The 24998-nt window shown below is 38.0% G+C and overlaps 1 protein-coding gene and 1 long non-coding RNA gene across 5 annotated transcripts in view; both read right to left on the reverse strand.

Annotated features, from left to right (window-relative positions):
* Positions 1-24829, reverse strand: LOC115435522 (uncharacterized). Its single transcript, XR_003937702.1, has 4 exons — positions 24819-24829; positions 19606-19615; positions 7961-7968; positions 1-63 (listed from the first exon to the last, which is right to left on the reverse strand). It is a non-coding gene; the product is annotated as an uncharacterized LOC115435522 (long non-coding RNA).
* ptprub (protein tyrosine phosphatase receptor type Ub) overlaps positions 1-24998 on the reverse strand; it is a 222130-nt gene that overhangs the window by 119054 nt on the left and 78078 nt on the right. The gene's annotated exons all lie outside the window — the stretch shown is intronic.

The following is a 24998-nucleotide window of genomic DNA, read 5'->3' on the forward strand; positions in this document are numbered from 1 at the left end:
AGAATGAATCAAAGGTTCAGATGAAATTCCATTGAAAATGAATGCACGTCATTTTTGACCCACCTATGGCAGCCTGGGATAGTAATACAAATATAACGTGCACTTTTAATACTCCTTGGCCACACATAGTGTAAGATTCTGATGAAAGTTACTGCCCTATAATTTAGAGTAGACTGTCTTTGTGTAAAACTTATTACATACATATTTATATTTGAAAGTACTCATATATTATAACTGCACAAGGCCATTTGACCTTGAAAAAGTAGGTCAAGGTCACCTGTTTTCAACAGGCTTCTGCTCCATGCCAAGATGCATCCACAGTATAAATTTGGTGCAGATATCTCAATGGAGTTTTCAGATAATGTGATTATGTCATTGAACGGACAGACAGACGGACAGCAAAATGATTACGATACCCCTACAATTTCATAAAATCCATAAAAGGTCAGTTAAAAATGTAAATGGCCTGATGTCAATAACATTTTTTGAGGAATACCTGGAATATGAAAAAATAACAACTTTTCACAACAAAGATATTGGAAGAAAACAACCTCACTGGGTCGTTTTTGACAAACTTATGCATCTAAGGGTTAAATTGTTACTTTAAATGTCTGGTTTCAGTAGGAATACTGTTAATTATCTCAAAACCTTTAAGACCAGTTACTTGGACCCAAAAGATATTTGAGCAAAAATAATGCCTCTGTTTTAAAGTAAGCCAAGTGGTACTTATGTTGGCATGATTAAAATTGAAACGTGTTTGTTTTTATCAAGATGTCACAACACCGGGGGATCGTAGGAAAATATTTTTCTAGTGAAGGCGACCTTAATTGTGAGAAGCTTGTTCTGAGAAACTCACACAAAACCAAAAGCACTCTGAGAAATGAGAAGAAAACGGTTAGCTGTCAAAAAAAAGACTCACTTGTAAGTTGATGACACACTAACAAAAAACCTGATGGAGTCACCTGCTAATTTACCATCACCATCCAACAACACATAAAACACTAATTACCTCTTTACGGACAAATAAAGACAAAAGGCTTAAACACACAGGCTGATTAACATAATGATATTAAGAGTCACAAACCTTAACCTAAAGCTATAAAGAGAGTCAAACTAAGGACCAAAGCGAAGAAGAGATGGTCATTATCTGGAGGCGAGAGTGTGGCCTTTACAGCAAAACCCCATTGCCCTGCAGCAACAACCCCTGATTTGTGTCTTGTGCTCTCATTTCGCTTTACTTAATTAGATCTTTCAGAACCCTTCTCCTCTCCTGCACCCTGCAGGCCCACCAGGGACTCATAAAATAATAGCAAGGGCTGAACTGCGTGAGCTGTGCCATCCTCACTGGTGGTTATATCCTGGATGTGTGCCCCTTGTTTTATATATAGTCATTATTAACACTTTTCTGTTGACTCTGCAAGTTGCTATAATGTCACATGGGGACACATGAAACACTGGTTCTGCTGCCCTTTAACCTCCGTTGAGATTCAGTGGAGATAGGTGAAGTCATAGGATTTAATAAGGTGCTATATATAAGTGCATACAATGTATGAAAATGAAAATGTCCATGAATTAAACATTGGGACAAATTAAATGGTGCTTCTGAACACATTCTGTGCAGTAATCCTGATAGACCATGAGATAATCCATACGAGCCTGCTCAGTATGGACAGTCCAAATGCACTATTTTAATTCATGTAATCTTGCAAAGCAGTTTGGTTACTTAATGTTTTGTAAAGGCCAGAGGGAAGGAAATAAGGAAAGAGTGCACAAAAAAATAAAACACATACTAATGCTATTGTAAATGTTTGAATAAGGGAACAAATTGAGAGAAAAATGAGTAATGAAGTGTACTTTTTCTTCATTTAATCAGGGCTACAAATAATAAACACACTTGTTGGAAAAAAAATGTGTTGATCCTTCCTCTGAGAGATGAATGGCTGGAGGCGTTTCATTCAAAAAGTGTCAGAAATGAGAAAATAATAATAATAATAATAATAATGATGATGAATTGGATTTATATAGCACTTTTCTAGACACCCAAAGCGCTTTACATTATTAACCCATTATTCATTCGCTCTCACATTCACACTCTGGTGGTGGGGTGGTGGTAAACTACATCTGTAGCCACAGCTGCCCTGGGACAGACTGACAGAAGCGTGGCTGCCAATTTGCGCCTACGGCCCCTCTGACCACCACCAAAATAATGGCCATCAAAATTCTCTGGAACTCAAGGTGCTTAGCCAAATTGATTTTTTTTGTTTGTTTGTTTAGTTTTGTTTTTTTACCTAAAAATATCCAATACAAAAACAGATAAGTCCCAGTCTTTGAAAAGCTCCGTTGAAAAACTAATTTTTTTACTTCTTTAAATGACAAAATCAATATTTTACATTTTTGGCAAATTATTTTCTTTCAAACAACTCAATTATTTTGCTTTTCTGTATGTGAATTGATTTGAATTGAATCTATTTATTTGAGGAATTTATTTTCTGCTGCTTGTTTCCTTAAAAATTAAGAATGACGTGTACGACAGAAAGAAATATCACTTTGCCAACTCTGTTCAGTCCTTTGTGGAAAGACCTGTAGTGTTCTGCACAAGGATGAGATCGACAATAACATGAATTTCTTACCACAAATGCAAAGGAAAGAAGACGTTAAAGGAGTCAAAGGTTCAACTGTGAATTTGTCTACCATTTCAGTGAAGGACAAGTTAATATTAACCTTAAAAGGCAACTTCCTGAATACCATTTTTCAGGAAAATGCTGCAATGATGAAAAAAGTGACCCTCTACCGAGTCATTATCGCAAAGTAAAGAAATATTCAGAGTGGCTGTGACTGCAGCACCTACACAAAGTAATGACACATTTCTGCCAGTCCTTTGACTAATGTGAGCAGTACTTACTGGGAAGATTTTAGCATTATTAATACTGACTCTATGATTGCACACTTGACTAAAACCTTCAAACCAAACCTGCATGTTAACACCACTTAAAGTTAAAAGTTTGGCTTGTGAGTATGTCTGACAGTCACTTTGGCCTGTAATCCATCATTTCAACTGAACTAACTTGCAACATATGTTGGAGAGAAAATCAACGCTTGAGTCAAATGTGTTGTCCTGCAGTGATAATAATCATCTATGAACATAAATGCTCTAATAGCCTTGAAAAGGCATGTTCTACCTAACTTTTGCGAAGCAGGAAGCAATTTTCTTTCTAACACCTGTGCCTCACGAATGTTAAAGCCATGTTTTAGCTATGCTTAAAAAAATCAGTCCCTCCAGAAAAACACAATAATAATAATAATAATAATACATTGGCTTTATATAGCACTTTTCTAAGTATTCAAAGACGCTTTACAATACATGTGATTGCACAATTCAGTGCATTATCAAGCAAATACCACACATCATGTGGGCCCACATTTTTTCAAAAAGGGTAGTAATAATGGTCTATGAACATAAAGGCTCTAACAGCCTACTTCACTTTAGAAACTTGAAGCAGTTCTTCTTTGGCGGCTCTGAAACAAGCCTTTGTGGTGATCAACGTCCACACACCTCAGCCAACAACCATCCGATGTTCAGCAGAACACCGTTTCCCTCTGCACTGAAGTGAACGCTGTCATCTGACAGGTGCTCCAGGGTGATACCGGGTGTGCGGTGCAGGTCTCATTTCCAACTCCTCCATGGAAACTCAGCCCCACATGATGCACCTGGTCCACTCCATCCCGTATCCACTGTCCGCTCACTGGTACTGACAGCAACGACGCGGCAGGAGGTACAGAACATCAGTAAGGAAGTGGAGAAAAGCTCCATCACTGCCCAGATTCTGCCACACAGTCCATAAGCACAGGCACTTCCAACAATGTGCATGACGACGTTCCAGTAAACCACGCCCACTCCGGGCGAAATGCCTGGTTTATAATGAGTCTTGTGCAGTTAGAGTGTGTGGCCCCGTTCCGAACGATCTTAAGTGCTTGTGTTGTGCATTATATAATAGAATTCTTCTAAACTACAAACTGCTTCTCCACTGTGTTAATCCATATAAAAATAACTTCTGTGGTCGTTACCACACTACTTGATCAATAAAAGAGTTAAGCTACTGAAATGTTACTTGATTCAGGAAATAGTGACGTTACCGCCAAGCTACGGAGAATTGTAGTAAGTTACTAGCTTCGCTACAAGTAGCAACGCTACTGCCCAACACTGATAGTTCCACTATTTTATGCAATACATGGTATATGTATATATAGTATCTTTTATAATCCTATGAATGTTGTACATTCTTCTTTGTACCTGTTTTAAATTATGTAAAATGTCTTGAATGTGAACACAAATGTCTGAATGTCTTGAAAAGTTCTATACAAATAATATACATATATATTAGGGCTGTCAAAATTAACATGTTCACACAGATTAATCCATCATCATGATTAATCTGATTAAAAATTTTAATGCAGTTAATCCATCTGCAGCACAGAATTACTCTGAATGTCTCTGCCAAAGCATTTTAGGCGGTTTGTCCAAGTCGAGTTAGCGTCGCTCATGCACAAATGGGCAGTTGATCCAGTAGTGACAGGCAGCAGAGCCAACCCATAAAGATGGAAGACGCTAAACAACACATTAGCCCTCTGGATGGAAATATGAGGACAAAAAACCAAGACAGAACAGTTGACTGACAAGGTATCATGTACACACTGCCAGAAGGAGTTTTCTTTTCAAGCACTTCCAGTTTAAAATACCACAATAACACGAAGCAAACGTTAGTCAGGAATTCGGCTAGCACTTCTGCTAATGCATCGCCCAGCCTGCAACAAACACATTTAGAGCATATATTCCCTTCTTTCTTGAGTCTGTTTGCTCATGCAAAATGAACACGATTAATAGACTAAAAATTAATATTAATCATGATTAATCTAAATTAATCCATAACAACCCTGTGATTAATCTTAATAAAAAATTAAATTGTTTGACAGCACAAATTTATATGTATATGTGTATTTAGGCAAGTTTTTGGTTGATATGCAGAGTATATGTTACGTTAGTATAGGTGTGTGTATATATTTGCTTATCATGTGCATGGATATGGACTGTATTCTGGACTGTGAATATTGCTACTGTAATGATGGTAATGGATTAATACAGTATCTGTTCTATCCTATTGTGCTTGTTAACACACTTCCACTTCTTGCTTATTTGACAGCATCAGTACAATAGCAGTACATTCCCTTTTATTACTGGTTTTGGATATACTCTATGATGTCTAAATAATAGAACTGCACTAATCAGCTTAATCAAAACTGTCTTTTGTATTGCAGATACAGCTCAGCTTACACTGGGCACACACTTAATGACTGCCAGACTGACGATGAGACTATTTTAGATGTGATGACTGAATCTGTTCTTAGCTGTATTTATAGTCCTCCAATGTAAAAAAGTTCTAAATCTGGAGAACTAGTGGTCATTCTCACAAAGACATTCTAACATGTTTAACCCATACAGACACAAACAGCCTTCAGTGACGAAAACCATCTACTGATCTAAACTGTTTAATACCTGTTGATCCACCAATTCTATCAATACATGTAAATAATTGGTGTAAAATGCAGTTTGTCATCTTTTCATGGTCATCAGATATGACCCATTTGGATGTTCAGAGGCTCTGTAGTTACCGTGGAAACACCGTCATCTTCTACAACATTGATTCACCAGTAAAACCCATGGAGTTGGTTCAATGACAGATAATGGAGATGCTTGTTTTTACATTCAGTTATTGATATCTTCACTGAAAAATTCACCTTTTCTTCAGTTTTGTCTGTTTTTGATATAACCTTCAACTTTAATCTGAGCTTTTATGAACATCTACATGATCAGTGAATTAAATACAGGAAAATACATGATTTACACTGAAAAACCACAAAAATGCAAAGGATGATATGATAATAAATGGTGATAAATCACTTAAAAAAGGTTAAATATAGAGAAAAAGCTATTTTCGAACTGCCACATAAGTAGCACAGGGTCTTTATGAGTTAAAGGTCATGTATTTAAAATTTGTGTGTGCTGGTTTGTTTTGGACTCTGTTTTGTGCTTTGAGCTGAACATCTTTTGACATCAGCCAGCTGCATTTCTAAGTTAACAGGATCTGGTGTTGCACACTGTTGCAGCAGTAGCAGAGCAGAAGGAAGGCAGTGAATAACTCGATAGAACCAAAACCTCTGCATAGAAATCAATATATGTTGTGACTATTATCATGGAAGTAAGCAACCGAGACCCCGTTACCTTAGTAATGGAGTTAGCTGGTACCAGAAAACCAGCCTCCAGTTTCATGAATGCACATGCGTACACACACAAATCTTCCATAGTGTACATAACACTTACCAGTGGATGATTCTGCACAGGAGGCAGGATCAAATAGGCAAATACACAAATTGCAAGAATTATCACAAGTTTGTCGTGTAAATATACTTTTGCAAGAAAATTAATGCCTACAGAGTCTAACGTTCAACCACAGCCAAACTAAGACTGAAAGAAAGAAGCTGGGTTATTGTAGAAGTTTTAAATATGTAAGAAAAGAATGTTGTGTTAATTGTGAATATTACTATACTATTATATTAATATTATGTAAAAGTGCAGCTTGTTTGCAAAGAAAGGAAGAAATGAATGAGTCTGTGCAATATTTCCTGAACAGTGAGTTTATTTTGTTCACCAAATAAAAATAAAATAAAAAACAAAGATGGCAGTCAGCTGTTGTAAATGACTAGTTTTTAAGTGTATTTTGAGTCAGTCGGAATATGTAGCTGTATGTTCAGGTTTTATGATAAGAATAAAATATGCTTCCGTTGGTGAAAACAGTCTGAAAATGTGTTAAGTATGTGCATAGTTTAACTTAACTGACCAACAGGAAAAATGGCTTGTCACTGAGGACTAATCTCTACACTGGGCTCATTCATTTCCCACTGACAGGTTTTCCGTTTTTCTCTGACAGAATTCTTTCCCATATATCTCCATCACCTGGTTTTCCTCAGGGCTCAGTTTTAGGGCCACTCTATTTTCTATGTATATCCTGCAGGTGGGCTGCCTACAATATTAAACAATAACTCATCATGTACTTGGCATTTATCTTTCAGTATAAAAGAAAAGGCTCATAATTCTCATCTTATCCTCATCTTTACTTATCTCTGTTGACCTTAATGGTGAAGTCTTGCACACATCTACAGATGAACAAAAATCCATCTGTTATCTGATTGTTTCATTATAGCAGGTCTAGATTTAATACTATGCCCATATTATTTTTGTTTGATTAATTCTTTTGTTATCTAGCTTTGTTGCAATGGTGCTTTTCTTATTTACGTCTTTTTTTCCAACTTAATTAAAAGGTAGAATTGAAAATGAAAAAAAAAAAAAAACTTCATAGAATTTTGTGTTACCATGCATGCCTTACACACAGCACACAGTAGACAGCACATTTCATGAATTATACTCCGATGCACAGTGAAATCTGATAAAGTTCCATCCATCCATTGATGCCCCTCCCAAGGGCAAAAGAACATCCATAACAAGATTAGGACTGATCCAGTACATCATAATTTATACCAAGCGCTGGTGGACTGTACTCTGGTCGCAGGCTATAGGTGACACTATCTGCAGCAAGACACAACAGATGGAAAGGAGAAAGGAAAGGAGAGCGATAAACACACGGCTGAGGTCGCAACCAGTGAGCCACGAAAACACTGAAAAGAAGATAGTAAATAAGAAGCTGAGTTCTTAAAATGGGAAATGTAAAACAAAAAAAAGATGAGAAAAAACAGGGGAAACAACATGAAAGCAAAAGAGATGGCTAAAGCTATTTTTTCTGTTTATCTTTCTCCTGTTTAAAATGTACCAACCATTTGTCTGTATGACTCATTTGGCAAAGCTTTGTTTCCCTGACATCCAAGGTCAGGTCTGAGCAATCTGAAATACACAAGGAACTAAAGGGACCATAGGTTGAAAGGAAGGGGATCAATGGCTGTGTTAGGGTTTAAGAAGCGTCCTTGCCAGCTCTGACCTACCTACTTTCTTTCAGCTACCTTCATTCTGTCCTGCACTCTCTGCTAAGAAGGTCATTTGAGATTTAAGGCTGAAGCACCGAGAGTTCTGTGTCTCCCAAAGGTCTGTTATTTCTTCCTATTCACAATTACTTTAACCTTCAGCACATAAGTCAGTAAATAAGTGCATAGAGAAATAACATACTAAATTGGAGCAGCGGCACTCAGAGATGTGGCTTACAAAGAACATTGGTGTATACATGTTTGTTCTCTCTTTGAGAAGACGTTTTGTGAAATATAAGGAAATTATTCAGAGCAACAAGGTTTTCTGTTCATGTTAACCCATTATGTACATTTCAAGGATACATCTCTATTCTGTCACTCTACTAGACTAGCTCCACATGATTATATTATGATTATCACAATGATATAAATCTTTTTGTTTCAACATCTCAAATAAATAAAATTAAGTTTGAGATATACATTATATTGAAAATATAAAATATAGTAACACAGCAACAAGATTTACAGATGGACACCAAAGTTTGGGTAATATTTTACTTCTTACTTGAATTTGTGTGACATAACAGTCATAAATGTAAATGTGAATTAGGGCTGGGCGATACAGAAAAAAAATTTATCATGATAATTTTTTTCATAACAGACGATATTGATATGTATCGCGATATAAATCAAATCACTATTTTTGTCAAGCTTAAATTTTGCATTACTCATAAGTTAGTTGTGAAGACATGAGAAGGTTATTTTTTATTTAAATATGATTTATTTTCTGTCAGAGGTTGAACCTGACAGATGTGCTGAAGAACATTATACAACTGTTTCAGATAAATAAAACAGATATATTTAAAACTAAACTAAAAGTCTGACCAGCAGGAAAAAGCTTTCAAGTTTTAAAAGAGAACACGAACAAAACAGACCATCTTCACGAAATAGTGCCGGGGGTATATACGTGGGGGTGCGTTCCGTAACTGCCATAACTGGCGTAAACCAAAAATGAAAATTAACACGCTTTGAACATTCGACTCCTGGCTTCTATGCTGCACCTTACTTTTCAGTGACCCATTTGCCCGAGCTCTTGGTCACATTTTCTCCAGAGGGAAGACTCATTACCTCCCGGTGCAGCCCAAACATTAGCGTGTGTGCTGTTTTTTTCCTGACAGACAGGTCAACTTTAGTTGTGGTACATTGACTCCACAAACAAGATGGTAAAATGACTATTTGACTTCATAAACTATACTGTTTTACACACATCAGTAAGATAGAACTTGCCATTAGTTGAGCTCTGACCCCTTCTGGAAATTTCCCCTTGTGGGACTAATAAAGACTTATCTTATCTTATCTTATCTTATCTTATCTTATCTTATCTTATCTCATCTTCTGTAGTTCCACCCCTTTCATCCAAATATGGTCACTTCTGCTTACAAAAAACAATAAGGTGATAGACAAACTGCATTCTACTGGCATTAGAACAGTAGTTCAGAAACGTGTGACATCATGGTTCAAATGTCAACTAATTTCAAACACTTTACGGTCAAACTACTTGAAATTCAAATGGAAATTTTCTCCAGAGGCACCCAAAAAAAAAACAAACAAAAAAACTACAGTGCACTGAAGCTTTAAATTTGGTGTAAACCATTCATGAGAAAGACTGCTGATATTTGAACAACCACACAAACACACCCCTCCTTTCCGTGCTCCAAATTCATGGACACCCACTGTAGATGCATGTCTTAGCAGCTGTCACTGTACAAGCCTGAATGCCCCGTTAGCTGGAAAACCGTTGTGTGGATCAATCTGAGACACTTTGTTTTGCACCCATTTACTGAGCCAGGGCTGTGTACAAACACACCATTATTTTTTCAGCAGGCACATAGAACGGACAGCTGGAAGATCGGGCACAGATAAGCCTGGAGTTTGACAAAAAGTGTTTCGGATTAGAATCACATCCACCAAAACACTAAAAACTGCTCTTTTTTTCTGTTAGTTTTCTATTAAGCTTTGATGTGTTTAATTTAGGCATATAGTATTATAATATTGAACTGCATGTGTGGTAGAAAATAAAGAAACGCAGCATACATCTACTCATCTGCATCGCTGACCAACACTTATCCCTTGAATTGGTGTTTATGCGTTTATTGAGACAATGTAAACATATGTAATAAACACAACGGAGGTTTTGAAGACTATTGAGAATAGACAAGGTCCTTTTCTTGATGTAAGATCCCACACAGGGATAAAGTAATAAGACATCACACAGACTTAATCGATTTATCGCAATGACAGGCAATGACAGTGTTCTTCCACAAAGGATGACCTTAAAGTCGAGGAACAATGCAGTACATAAGTTTCCTCTGAAAAATACAGCAGTGATTGAGTCAAGCTATTACATGCGTTTCCTCGGTCTGGGTTCCTGTTTATTGGTAGAAATATAGATTTCTTTTTAAAAAATCTATCGTTTCCATTATTTACCCCTACAGCACTTAAGTGCCCAATTGGGTAAAAAGACTTTTGCAGCAGAACAGATAATTTGAGGGATGTTCCAAAAACAGTAAACACAGACTAAAGACTTAACCTGTAGCATTAAATAACTACATCTCATCAAATGAAATAGAACTAGATAGCTGAATTCTCAGAATGACACTGTCTTGTAACTGATAACATGCCTCTTCACACACACACCATGATGTCAGACCCATGAAAACATCAGTGTTGGCTCCGCAGAGGCCTTCTTTATTGCAGCTCGATCAATAGCGCAGGTTTGCATCAGGACGAGAAGCACTGACAGGTTTTTTTCATCCTCAAGCTGACACACTACCTGAAGTGTATAACCTAATCTCATTTTCACCCCCCCACATATACACACACAAACACACACACACACTCATTCTATAATTCTCAGCTCCAGCTCTGTCATACTCATTCTCTCCCATTCATATCATTTTTTATTATCACCACTGTCATCCATCAAGCAGTTGCGCACTCCCACAGCTTTAAAATATTTAAAGCCGAATACAGACGGTATTGACATTTTTGGGTTCTGTTCTTTGAAACAATTCACCCCTCCGGCTGGAATGTAATTTTTAAAATTTACCTCAAATCAATCCAATGACATCCCCTCGGCCACTGATTCAATTCTAAATGTTAATGATGAACCAGCATTCACTTCTGATCATTTTTCACCTGTGCAATCTAACCTATTTGAATGACTTTAAAGCATTTAATATCAATAAGAGCTTAATCGTTCTCTGAATCCAAATGTAACATGCAAAAACAAATCATAAGGTGACACAATGGAAAGTATTGAAGTAGGCTGCATGGCACCACAGGGCACTCTTAACCTTTTTTTTGTCCCGGTACTTTTCCTTTGTCTCCGCTCTTTGCAACTCATCCTCAATTTCTCTTCCCAGCTTTATCTTATCCTCTCGTTCCTAGCTCGAGCTGTGACTAGTTTCTCTGCAGGTCTTTATCGCCTAAAGGAGAGAACTAGTAGACCATTACCCATGTCTCCGGGGACAGCTCTGTACGCTGAGCTGGAGATGGAGACTGAGAGAGTGGGAGCCAACAGAGGACTGATGTTCGAGCAGGAAATAAATGAAATACAAGTGGTGCTATTGTACAAGCAACCCGTGCCTTCCAGCATTTGAGAAAGATAAGACCACGTCAGCAGGTGTTGTTGTCTTCTTTCCAAGGAGCCAGAGATGGGTGGGGTGGAGGGGAAAGGTGCATTTTCTCAACAGTCTGCTAACATTGACCTTTTGAATTGTCCTCCAGGCAGTTCAGGATCAACTGCCAGATATACCCAAGAGAGAAGCGTATGAGTGGACACATGAGAAAATAAGCAACGAAGTAAGATAGACACTTTTTTCAGAGTATCAGACTATTTGTCAGTGTGTATTATAACTTTAAAATGGTTTCTTTTCTCTGAGGAAAAAAAAGGAGGTGAATCACACAGCTGTATTATGTGATAATCATTATAACAATTATATAATGAGCATCAAGTTCTGTACAACACCCATAAACTGTCACCAAAATAACTCCCATGTTCACTCATTTTCGGCTGAGTTTAGAGTAATTAGTAGTCAACTGTAAACATTTACATACTGTACTAATCAGGATTTATCTTTGTCTATATCAACTCTTATTGACCAAAATTCATCTATAACATTTAATACCTTCTGAACGACTAATACTATAAATACATTTATGTAATTCAGGTAAAATGCAGTTTTTCACCTCTTCACATTCAGTTAACTTATTTCTCTGAAAAAGTCACATTTGCTTTAGTTTTCTGTGCTCTGATGTAATAAACATTAAATTTATGCTGAGCTTTAACATGATCACTCACTGCCAGTCATCAAAACACATGGGTTTTATTGGTGAATCAATACCATAGAACTTGACATTGTTTCCATGTTAACTAAGGAACCTCTGGACGTCCAAATGGGTCATATCGGATGCTGCTGAACAACTAATACTATAAATACATTTATATAATTCAGGTAAAATGCAGTTTTTCAGCTTTTCAGCTGCATCAGATATGACCCATTTGGACGTCCAGAGGTTCCTTAGTTAACATGGAAACAATGTCAAGTTCTATGGTATTGATTTACCAATAAAACCCATGTGCTTTGATGAATGGCAGTGGGTGTGGATGCTCATTTTTACATTCAGTTAACTTATTTCTCTGAAAAAGTCCCATTTATCTTTAGTTTTCTGTGCTCTGATGTAATAACCATTGAATTTATACTGAGCTTTTACATGATCAATCTCTGCTTTTCACTGAAAAACACAAAGGGTTACATAATAACTGGTGATAAGTAACTTAGGTTAGGTTAGATGTTTTTTTTCATTTGGAAGTTACCACAAGAACAGATTTCTATCCTCAGTCCTAATCAAAAGACTATGGCCCAATCCCAATTCACCCCTTAGCCCTCCCCCTTACCCCTCCCCCTTGGCCCTTGCACTTGGCACTACCCCTTGAATCAGATCTGCAAGGGTTAGGGGTTGAAACATTCTCCTATCAAATGGGACAACCCTTCGTGACTTGTTACGTCATAAGCAGTCATCGATGTCGCTATTAACAAATGCAAAAACTTTGTTTCTGAAAGTATTCATCATGCCGTCAATCGCTGTAAACATCTCTATTGTCAGGGTTTTGGTCATCGTTTTGCGGCTACCAACTAAAACTGCAGAAATGTGAACTATAATACACTGAAATGGCAGTCAATCAAATGATTACGAAGTGTACGAAGAAAATACGTACATTTGTGTGTTTCTTTCATCACACTGCTGCACTTTTTGGCTGCGTTTATCTCCATCTTGCAAATGATTTGAACACAATTATGGGAAATTTCTCCCACCCCTCCATTCATAGTGTGGTCCTGAAACGTCTATATTTCGAGGTCTATACAGCCCTTCCCCTCCGTCTAATTGAGAATGGGGACAACACTACCCCTTCAAGTGTACGTGCAAAACAGAGGGGTAGGGGTAAGGGGGCGGGGCCAAGGGGTGAATTGGGATTCAACGAAAAGACATTTTAAAAAATATGCACAGTTGACCTGATGTTGTTACACACCACTGTGGAAAATGTAGCTATTTTTCAAGCTTTGCACGAGCAGTAGAGTCACAACTGCCTAAATCTGTGTACTGATCTGTAATTATAGCCATCAATGACGTTTTTAACCCCCTACCTGCCTGATAGCGCCTGTGATTTGTCAAAGTCTCTGTCACAGGGTGGATTTTCTGCATCTTGAAACAAGCCACTGAGGACAAACGGAATTCTTGATTCCTTTTTGACCACTTGAATTCCAGTATGGTGAAAGGTAATTATAGGATTTTTGTACAATGACATAAAAAACAGCCCTCCAGCTTTAATGAACTGAACAGATGATAGTCTAGTGGGATTAGTAGATAGAAAAATATTCATGCCACAGATATTATCTTTACTAGTTCTCACTATATAATGGATAAAAACTCAAAATTCATACATTGGAAAGTAGTCGTTCAGACACAAATTGCTGCACAAAGAAAGGAACAGAAAAAGGCATCTTGAGTGTAAATGTCACACTGGTCCATTCTTTTTATGATTATACACTGGAGTAAAAATATCTCTCATTTTCCACTAACAGTGCTGTTTGGCCACCTATTTACGTCACTTAAGTAATCAAATTTTCTGCAATTCATAGTTTTTTTACCTCCCTAATTACTTCAAGAGACTCTTAAAGAACAGACCATGCGAATTTCAGAGCAAGTGATTTCACTGAGTAGTTTCTTGATTTAAAGTGTAAAGTAAAATTACCCACTCAACAGTAGGTGGTTGATTAACCATTTCTATTGAAGCATTAATGATTCCAAAGTTTGAATGCGGATAAAGTGGGTCAGAAATTATACAGTAGTGGCATTTCTTTTTTTTTATGTTCAGAAATTACAAAAAATAAATTAAAAAAAAAAAGGAAATAATACCATTTACAGCTCAGACATGACTGTCTCTAACACTAGTTGTCAATCCAAAACATACCCGGGCAGACAGAGATAGTGTATACTGCATTTCCCAAAAAAATCAAGACAAAATCCCTGTTGATCTTGATCATATGACGGAAATTAGCAAGTAATTAAAAGAGATTAGCTCCACTTTAACTACCAGAAATGTAGATGAATGGAATAATTGCAAATTTGATTTTTAATGCACTGTGGGCTGTAAAATTCACAAGATCCCTTAAAAATGAACAAAATGGAAATGAGCTTTAGAGCAGCCCCTGTTAATGCTAGTTCATCTGCAGAGGAGCACCAGGCTGATATTTAGAAGTGAGCATTTACACATGAGAACAAGATGGATCTCTGGAAATGGTTTTCTGTTTTGATGCAGGTTTGCTTTCATTCGTATGGGAGAAGTGAATGTGATTTACAGATTTTTACTCTTTCTCCCCAGAGTCACCCAAGTACAATTTGTACCCATCTACCACCAGCCACATATCTTCAACCACTCTGACGTTAAAATGAAATCTTTTAGACGAAAAACATATCGATGCTGACCAGATATATTTAAGAGACAGGAAGTAAACAGTTTAATTTGCACTGCACTAACATCAAAAATGACGGATCTTTGAGGTGCTGAAATTAAAGGTGGGGTAGGAGATGTTTTTCTGGAGCATTTTTTTTATATATTGCTTAAAATCCCCTTCACACCCCGATTGCAAGCAATTAATTAAATGCTCTAACACAAAATTTACAAAAATGTGTCACCTGTGGAACAGACAGGACTGAAAAACACACCATCCAATCATTTTAACCAGCCCATCGAAATGGTTGAATGGTGATATGTCCATCAAACTCTACTGCCATTTGTCCCTCCCTCCTCTGCGCGTACCCCTCTTCGTGCATGAATTGCGCCTTCTCAGAGGTTTGGCACACTTGTACAGGAAACAAAGCCAGAGGCAGAGTTTGGCTATATTAGTTATATTAGGATGGAAAGTTCACCGGAAAAATGTTTTGTCACGAACATAAATCACTAGGAAATGTAACGTTAGCCAGATAGGTATGAACTGGGGCTGTTCTGTAAGAGTGGGGGTGTTGGAGGAGATTGAAGGAGGTACACATGGATCCACGAGCTGAAGCTGAGGCTGATTGAGGCATATTGAAATTATTTTAACCTTGATTCACTAATCACAAAACCCCCAAGAGCCTGCATCTTGTAAAAATCATCTACGTGAAACAGTTTGCCCCTACATGCTCCAATACTTAAATGCCTCTGGTTACACTTTTTAAATATAAATATACTTTTTAAAAGATTCCCAGAGCTGGGCGAATTGATGCTGTGTAGGGAGCAAGCATTGTGCCAGTACTGTGGAGGCGTGGCTTAGGGGGGGGGGGGGGGGGGGGGGTGTCTGAAGAAAGGGGTTTGGACTTTTGAATTGTGTATTTTCAAAATGTTGCCTGCTCGATCCATTTTTCCAAGATCTCCTACCCCACCTTTAAGTTGATCTACAAGTCAAATTAAAGAGCACAGACATTTTTAATGCATTTGCTTTGTTTTCTTTTCTTTTTTCTCAGATTAGCCAACACTAACCTCCTCACTCCCACCACTAGGACAAAGCACCGGACCTTGAGGGACCGAGCCTTCGCTGCAGCCGCCCCCCACCCAATGGAACTCACTCCCATAAAACATCAGGAACTCAGACTCAATACAAAACTTCAAATCACTACTGAAAACTCACCTGTTCAAACTTGCATTTTCTTGAGCCTCTTTCTTTTCTCTCTGTTCTTTTTGTTTGATTGTTTGTGAAGCGTCTTTGAGTGTCCAAAAAAACGCTATATAAGTGTGATATATTATTATTGTTATTATTATCTGAAATATGGTTAATAGCGGCTTCCTGTGTGAGTTACATTATTCCCATATATATGAAAAAACACTCATTTGAATCTGATTTTGGCCACTTTCACCTGCTGTCTGAACATTGTCTACATGTGATTCAGTGTTAATATACCCTGGAGCTAATCCTTGACTTTCATCTTCTTACTGTTTGAGTTGCTCTCTATAGTGTCCACTTAAATCCAGTAGTTGTGTGTAACACTACACGCTTTATGACACTTTGTCCACACATGACAGTGAGGATAAGATCACCCCTGAGGCTGGGGCTCTCAGGGTTGGTCGGCGATGTAATCAACCATGTAGTCGGGCTATAACCTCTATAACGAACAGACAAACTAGATCACCAATAGTCCCTGATTATTCTGTGTTTAAAAAAAAGAACAAGGCATGCATCACCACCATTAGTGGCCTAGTCAAAATGTGGTACTCCACTGCTGTTGTACAGAGGGAACAAGTCATAGAGGCCTCCATGATGGAAAAGGAAGCAACAAATAAAAGACAGAGACATAAATGAAGTGCATGATGATCAAAAGAGAACTTCCTCTTCTAATCAAGAAGCATTGAGTTAACACTTTGATGTTCATGTTTTTGCTCCAGTCTTTCTGTCTATATCATCCAGCTGCAGGGAAGAGTGCAGCTGTTATATTGCTGTGATATGCCTTGCTAGTCACTTTCCACCCTTGGGGGTCAGGATGTTGTGAAACCGTCACTGTCTGGGCGACGCTGAGACCTTGTTGTTGTTCTGCCTTGCTGCTGCTCTGGGGTATTACAGAAATCCATAAACCTCGCCCTCTAGTACTCAGTGGCATTTTATCGGCCACTCGTCGCCGAGAACACATCACTCGGCCCTGAAAGGCTTTCACACAATAGGACAATTAGTGAAGAGCTTTCATAACAGCAAATACAATATTGATAAGTGCTGCGCTTCACTGGCTTCACCAACCTCTATATGTTATCACCAATCACGATCAATAGAAAAAATTACACTCTGAATTGAGTGGAAAACCTTTATGTCTCTGTTATCGCCAATATCTTATAGAAACGGATTCTTTCAAAATGATTCCGCTACAGATTGCAGAATGCATGCCCTTGCAACAGATGCTGTTCCAACACACATCTTTGATATTGTGGATTACGTATAAAGGGAAAATACGCAACATATTTGGTTTGTTATTTGCTCAAACATTGTCCATCCTCTGCGCTCAATGACAATGCTTGAAATTGCTTGACAATGTTCAAGTACGAGTGAATAAGGAGAAGGACCTGCATTAGTAAGACAGCTTCACTCAATGCTATAGGAATAAATGGATGGAGTTAAATCATGGTCCCGCCTGTCTGTATAGACAAGAGGTCTGTGGGTGAGCCCTTTCACCTCTGAGATGGTATTTAAGGTAAATGTGCTGCTGTGAATTTGCATCTGTTTCAGTGTCATAAAAGCTGCTGTGAGTATGTGCTTGTGTTCCTATTCTTCAGTGGTTTTGCTTTACTGTGGGTCAAAAACAGGGTGGAATAACAGAAAAAGACAAAGAGAGGAATTGAAGTTTGAATGGTTTTTACTAATTACGACACTCAGAATGTACATCAATAAGAGATATAAGATGTTGAACATGAACTGTGAACTGGAACTCACTGGCCCAGTAGTTTTTGTTTTGGGGCTCTTTTTTTTCTAGATCACTCCAGCTGCTTTTCGACACCTGATTGAACTCCAAAAAGCAGTTACATGGTCAAAACACACACAAAAAAAACCCACAGTTACAAAAAAAAAATAAAGGAAAATCACAACAACACTGCAAACAACAGTAAAAACAAAAAATGACAAGGAAAACGGTGTAACAAAAAGCCAAAACTGTCTGTTTTTATAGGGAATCGGTCTGACTCACTGCTCTGTGTTTTGGCCCTCATTCCACAGGGGGTGGAGGGTGCACTGAGCATGCTCAGATGTTGATGGAAAGAACAAGGTCTATTCTATCAGTACGTTTTGAAAATTTAACTATTGAGCGAACGGTTACATTTGTAGAAATATTTAAAATAAATCATACATTCTCCAATCACCACAGACACGTCAGGGGTTAAAGGGTTAAACAAGCCAAGAAACATTTGTAACTCCACATGTAAATCAAACCAAATTTTATTTATATAGAGCCAAGTTATCTCATGACACTTTACATTTAGAGCTGACTGACTAGACTAGACTCTTGATAATAATGTACAGTACATTGCCTTTAGCTTTTCCTGTCAGACAGACCTGGATGCGCTAAGAAATGAACTGAGGAGAAAGAAATGTAACTGGAACCACTACGCATGACTGGAGGTGTACACTCAATAACCCAAGGTCAGTATCCTAAAAAAGTGTCCAACAGCAAAACAAAAAAATCTGAAATACAGAGGTCAGGGTCAAAACATCATTATACGTGTCCTAGTAGGTTAGAAGTGATAACAGAAATAAATTAGAATTACGTGCGTCTACACATAATGTTTAATGAAAATGTTTCATGCTTTACATTATAATTGAATATGACATTGTGAATGAATGTAGTATTCACAGAGTACTGAGACCAAAAGTAAACTGAACCCTGAAGTCAATCTGAATTTCTATTAACGCTCACAGATGAAAGCTCTGAATACAGTAAATGGAAACAAAAAACAGTGTTTTGTCTGGGAAAAAAAGAGCAAATACCCAAGGCTCTTACCTGTCATTTTTCACAACCACTAGAATTAGAACTCTGATTGAAAAAACAAAGACCAAAATAAATCCATGCGATATTAGAATTCCGTGGTAAAACATTTGCTTTTACATAGCTGTTAAGTATATTTTACATCTGACTTTGCAACTAATAAGATGAGAAAAGGGCCATTTTTACTTGTGCAGCATGAAATGAATGACATAAATTTACAGAAATGACAGCTGATTGGCCGTTGTAACTCCATCCTCATGTGGTGTGTAAATGTGGAGAGTGTAGAGCAGATATTTTATACTTATGGGATATTAGTGATGCCTTTCAAATCTCAGAATGAATAACACAGACAGAAATTTAGTGTAATGTAGTAATTCCATTAATTATTTGTAGTAATTTGGTTTAATATAGACAGTAATTCAGAAATGTATTGAAGAAAGTAAATGTGTCTACGGATCTGTAACAGGAGCTGAATGCTCTGAATATTTTGTCTTTTATATTCCATTAATCCTTGACACTTGTTAAACTGAAGATGTTAGCCTTAAACTGCGTCCATGCACAGTTCGTAGTTAAATAGTGATGTAGCTACTGGACTTTGCATAAAAATCTGCAGACAGCTCATCTTTAGGATTAAACTTGAACGCCCTTTTGCTCAGTGTCCTCGCTTATTATCTACACAGATTCAACTCCAACCAACATACAGTCATGTAACGAAGGCATAAATAATGTCCATGTGAACATTCTTAAACTTCCCTATACGTAATGTCTAATTATAAGCATGTTAGACTAACCGCTGAGCATATGTTCAAATGGAACTCAAGACTACAAACACATGGCTCAGCATGGCCGTCCTACATTTATCGCCCACAGGGCATTCACAGACTCCGTTGTAAAGCTTGCCCACTTAGTTTCACTGCAGCATCCACGCCTTGAGGCTTCCATTCCAGTTTGCTGTTCCCCTGAGCAAACCTTCCTGGACAGAGAAGAGAAAACACTTTGTCCCCCATCATGACAGTGCAACTATACGCAAAACTGAATTTCCTCAACTGTTGAGTAAGTACAGGTTTAATGCTCTGCCTTCTCAGCTGGGATATTTAAAATTTTTCTCGGCCTAAGCCTTGACCTACTCTTTGTCCTGTCTCTCAAAACCCCCAGGAGAAAGGAGATAAAATAGACCAAATTAATGGGACTCCATTAATTCAGTTCCTGAATGCCCCTTCTCACTCACAAGCTAAATTTAACAGCGGGAAAACGGAAAGACAACCTGTCCAACGTGTTTCCCTGGTTTCTTTGGATATATTCCGGGATAATTTGTACACCCTGAAGCACTAAAAAGGGGAGATAAAATGAATGAATAAATAAATAAGTGAAAAGGTGAATTTACTTTACTTTCTTTTTTCAGGATGACACTACAAACCATACATGCTAATGAGACCAAAGATAGAACTTTATTCTCTGGCACAGAGACCAGAGGTATGTGAGAAGACAATCCACTGACAGGCTAGTTTTGTGATTAGATTTTCATTAGCTCCTTGTTATCAATGACTGATCCCATTAACATGCCAGCGTGGCGACATGGCCCTGTGGTAAACTGAGAGGCTTCCAGGGATGCAGGGTGCAGCCGCATAATAACACACGCCATGCTCTGGTCATTTGTCTTGACATGAAACTAATGAGCTACTCACAAGAGGAAATGAATGGCAGTTTGAAAAGCTGACGTGCTTGTCAGTGAAAGTCTTATCCCGAGTTCTTTCAGGAACTAATTTAAAAAAACATAATTGTCATACTACATGTACTTGAAAGATATTTGTAGTCTCTAAAGCTCCACTCAAAGTCAACAATGTAGTGATTTAATTGTATGGCTCTGGGCGTACTATATCCCTGGATATTACAGTCAACAGTGATAAATCAGTATAATAAGCCATTCAACCAAAACAACCCTATATACAATCTGTTCATTTTATATCTACCACCGTTTTCCTCACAGAAGACACACACATATACAGTTTGCTCACACATATACACTTAATCTTAAAATTTGTGTCAAAGTTGTGCCAACAAATGCAGCTTAAATGGCCTTCAGCAAGCTTTTTAGTAATTACTTCTTTAAAAGAGCCTTCACCGGTGCCATCAGCAAACATATCCACCCACACTATCCCTCCCAAAACTCTTAAGTCCCAATAAAATCTGCCAGCTCCATCCCTGCTGGATGTTAACATAGTTACAGTTGTCCAACAATGACAGAGCATCTCTCCAGCTCTGCAGATTTGTTTTGTAGCAGCCCCTCGCCACGCTAACATTGTGTAGCATTTATTTAGTTGTACCGAGTGAATGAGCGGTGTGAACAAAAGCGTTGCCATGTGGCGGCAAGGTGCTGTATAGAGAGAGAGAGAGATTGTGTCCACTGTGTCACAGGGAGGCTTTAGAGGCTGATGGATGGACAGGTGCCAAGCACAGCCCAAGACGAGGCCACAGTCTAGTGCAGGAAAGATAAATCTGAGACAGACACTGATAGGCCGCAGAGTCATCATAATGACAGGCAGGCTGGAGCCAAAGGCAGGAGGCTGCAGTTCCGCCCATCCCAGAGGTGTAATGTGCTTGTGATTAACTGTCAATCCCCCCCTGTTTGGTGGGCAGACGTTCTATCTCAGTAAGAACCACTCATCATTGTGACAGCTACTGTAGCCATGACCTTGGCCTATACCAAGAATGGTGCATTTTCAAAGGAATTTCCGTGGATCTAACCAATTCAAAAAAAGAGATTAGAGAGAGATTCGGTAGCATTTCTTACTCCTTTATCTCAGACACATATTGCTCAATGATATGATGATGCAGTCTGGCTCACCGAAAGTACTCCGTCAGAATAATGGTGAATATTTCTATCAAATAACGGCAGGATTGTCATTCTACTTCCTTCTCCTATCTGTGCTTTATCACTTTAAAAGTTCATCCGTGATGTGAAAGAACAGCAACCTCCGAACTGCAACTGAAACCTGAAAATGACGAGCTTCGACAAAGGTGTTGTTTTCTTTTGCAGGAATGTAGTTACTTTAATGCTACATTGTGCACAGGTTACACTAAAACATCTATCCTGACACAATTTTGCAAATGTACTGTTGCAGCACCATCTAAGAACTAGCCCAAAAAAAACTCAAGAGAACTTCTACACTTATTCAAGAATGATGACAGAGGGTGCCTCACGTATCAACAGCAGCAATAATAAACTGCAGAGATAGGTTTGGCTCAGCAGGACTAATAATGATATATAGTGTATTATAGAGAAAAAATAGTAATGCAAGAAAAGCATCAGCTGTTTCTATTACACTGTTTATTTTTCTGTGTCAGAAATCACACTATTTAAGGCAAATTATTTGTATCATTTGAAGGACATTTACACCCAGCACAGAAGCAGGAGGAGACAAAACAAGGAGTCTGTACCTAAAAAGAGGAAAAAATACTACCGCTGTTGTATGTTTCCAACTGGAACTCAAATGTGTTTTATTGACTAAAAATTAATAATTTACATTTTGCTCCATGCTGAGTTGAGTATTTTCACAAAGGTTCTAAATAAGGGGAAAAACATAATCAAATATTAATTACAATCTTGTATATGTTGAATATATAATTAAAAAGTAAGTAGTAAGCGTCTCAGTTTGGTCATTTTACTATTGGGTGAGTTTTCAGTATATGTGTTATAAAATGATACAGATTCATTATCTGGATACTGCACAGCCCCAGAAACACATATAGATTTCAACTCCACAAACAGTAAAGGGAGGTGAAGGACCATGAACAGGTAGGAATGACTGACAACAGACTTTTTCTGAAGTATTAATAAATCACCACATGAGCAGGCTGCCTTTCGCTGCCTTCAGCCTTTATAAAAGTTCAAGAAATTACAGTGAAAATAGTTGTACAAGGATATTGTGTGTATTATATGGACTTACAAGGACGGGACACAAGTTTGTAAAGTGGGACATTGGTGGAACATTTTTTTTTACATCTGGAAATACCAGAGATGGATATCTAAAAATATAGTCAAATAAAGGTAAAACTATCCACAAAGCTAGACTAGAAGTGATTTTGTGGACTGACCCTTGAAAGGTGACTCTGTTCTCTGTGACTCTGATGCGTCCCAGAAAGCCCACAATTAAGGCCAATTAAGTCATACTTTTCTGATCTTCATGGGGAAATGTGTCCTTTGCATTCCATCCATCTAAACCATCGAGAGGCATCAATCCTCATACCTTCCATGCTGTTATGGGATAAAACCCACACAAACGCTGGGAGAGCATCCAAAGCGCACACATCAGTGATTCGCTGCACAGCCAGTTAACACCAGCCAAGGATAGTCGGTTAGGAAATATGTCGCTGCATACGAAAAGATAGACAAATTCAATATTCATACTGTCGTATTCTCAAGATATTTTATGCAAATTAACTGCAGCAAAGTGCCATAAGCACTGCTTAGTGACTGTGCTTGTCACTTGATGAGAAATGCCTGTTGTTTGAAAACAAACACCTGCTGTGTGTCTACATGGCTGTGTGGAAGCATAATCCAATATACTGTAAACTGTGAGTACTAATTATACAGGCATGTTTAAAACAACATGTGTATGATTTGCATGACAATAAATAGTCACAGGATAACACTTAAATTTACACAACGCTATAGTTGTACCAAAAACGGAAGTAATGTTTCACATGTGTGGCCTTTTTGTGTAGCTGCTGGATATCAGTGTTCTTCACTGCAAGATATTGCATCTGTACACAAAACCTGAGCCAGAAACAGGTTTTTTTAACCATCAAAAGGGTTGCTGTTTTCTAAAGCTTGGCAGAAAGTCTGCTTTCTTTCTCTGTTTTTATTTAACCTCCCATCGATTACTACCTCAGCTCTGCCGGCTTAAAGCACAGTGAAATTTTTTGGGCCTTCTTTTTGGTGCTTGTCTGTGGTGTGACATCCTTGTCCTGACAACCAAAGTAGGAAAGGAAGAAAACCTTTAGAGAATAAAACAGATAGAAATGCAGCAAGGCAGCACAGCCACGCAGTCAGTGAGCCTTTGTGTTTGACACAGCCTTAGGTACGCAGCTATGCAGACTAAAACACTAAAACACAAAGGACAGTGATTAAAACAGACACAGGGAAAACAAATTTTGACTTAATATATCTTATGACTCTCTTGCCTCTGCTCCCTGTGCTGCATGCAATTTGTCGCGCTCCTGCTTTTTTTTTTCCAGTTCTATAAAAATACCTCCTCTCCAAAGATTCAATTCTGTTGTGTAGCCTCATTCTGTGTTTCTCTTATTCCCATCACTTGGGGGAATTAATTAGAGTTGGTCACACATGAGGGTCTAGGCAGGGTCCAGTACTAGGATATCTGTCCTCCACCACAACATCAGTGGCTCAGACTAGCAGAGAAGTTGATAAAAAAAAAAGCATTGTGTAGCTCTGCTGGATATATAGTAAATGCATGGTGAAACAAACCATTATTTATTTAATCTGCATTTTAATGATACAGTGAGTTGTTATAAATGGCCCGTGGAGGCATAGAAATAAGTACTGAACACAAATGTTCCTCTTGTATCATCAATATTCTGTGGATTTTCTGTCAAGAAGCCATAAGGGAATTTCATACATTCAAAGTTGTCCAAGTGATAAACTTTAAGAATGTCACCATAGCCATCTCTACTATTTTTCCCCCCAAAAAAGTGCCTCACTTTTTACTCACTTTAAAATAATCAATAAATCACATAACAAAAAACCTTTTTATCCAAACTCTCCTAGTTTTCAAATCTCTCCGGACAACTCAGACTCTACTTCTGCTCGTTGTCTGCCAGAGCTTTTATCTGCACCTCTTGCTTAAAAAGGATCAGAAACTGTCAACTGCCAAACACTGAAGAGCAGCAGT

Source organism: Sphaeramia orbicularis, chromosome 16 (genome assembly GCF_902148855.1).
Source record: "Sphaeramia orbicularis chromosome 16, fSphaOr1.1, whole genome shotgun sequence".
NCBI lineage: Eukaryota > Metazoa > Chordata > Actinopteri > Kurtiformes > Apogonidae > Sphaeramia > Sphaeramia orbicularis.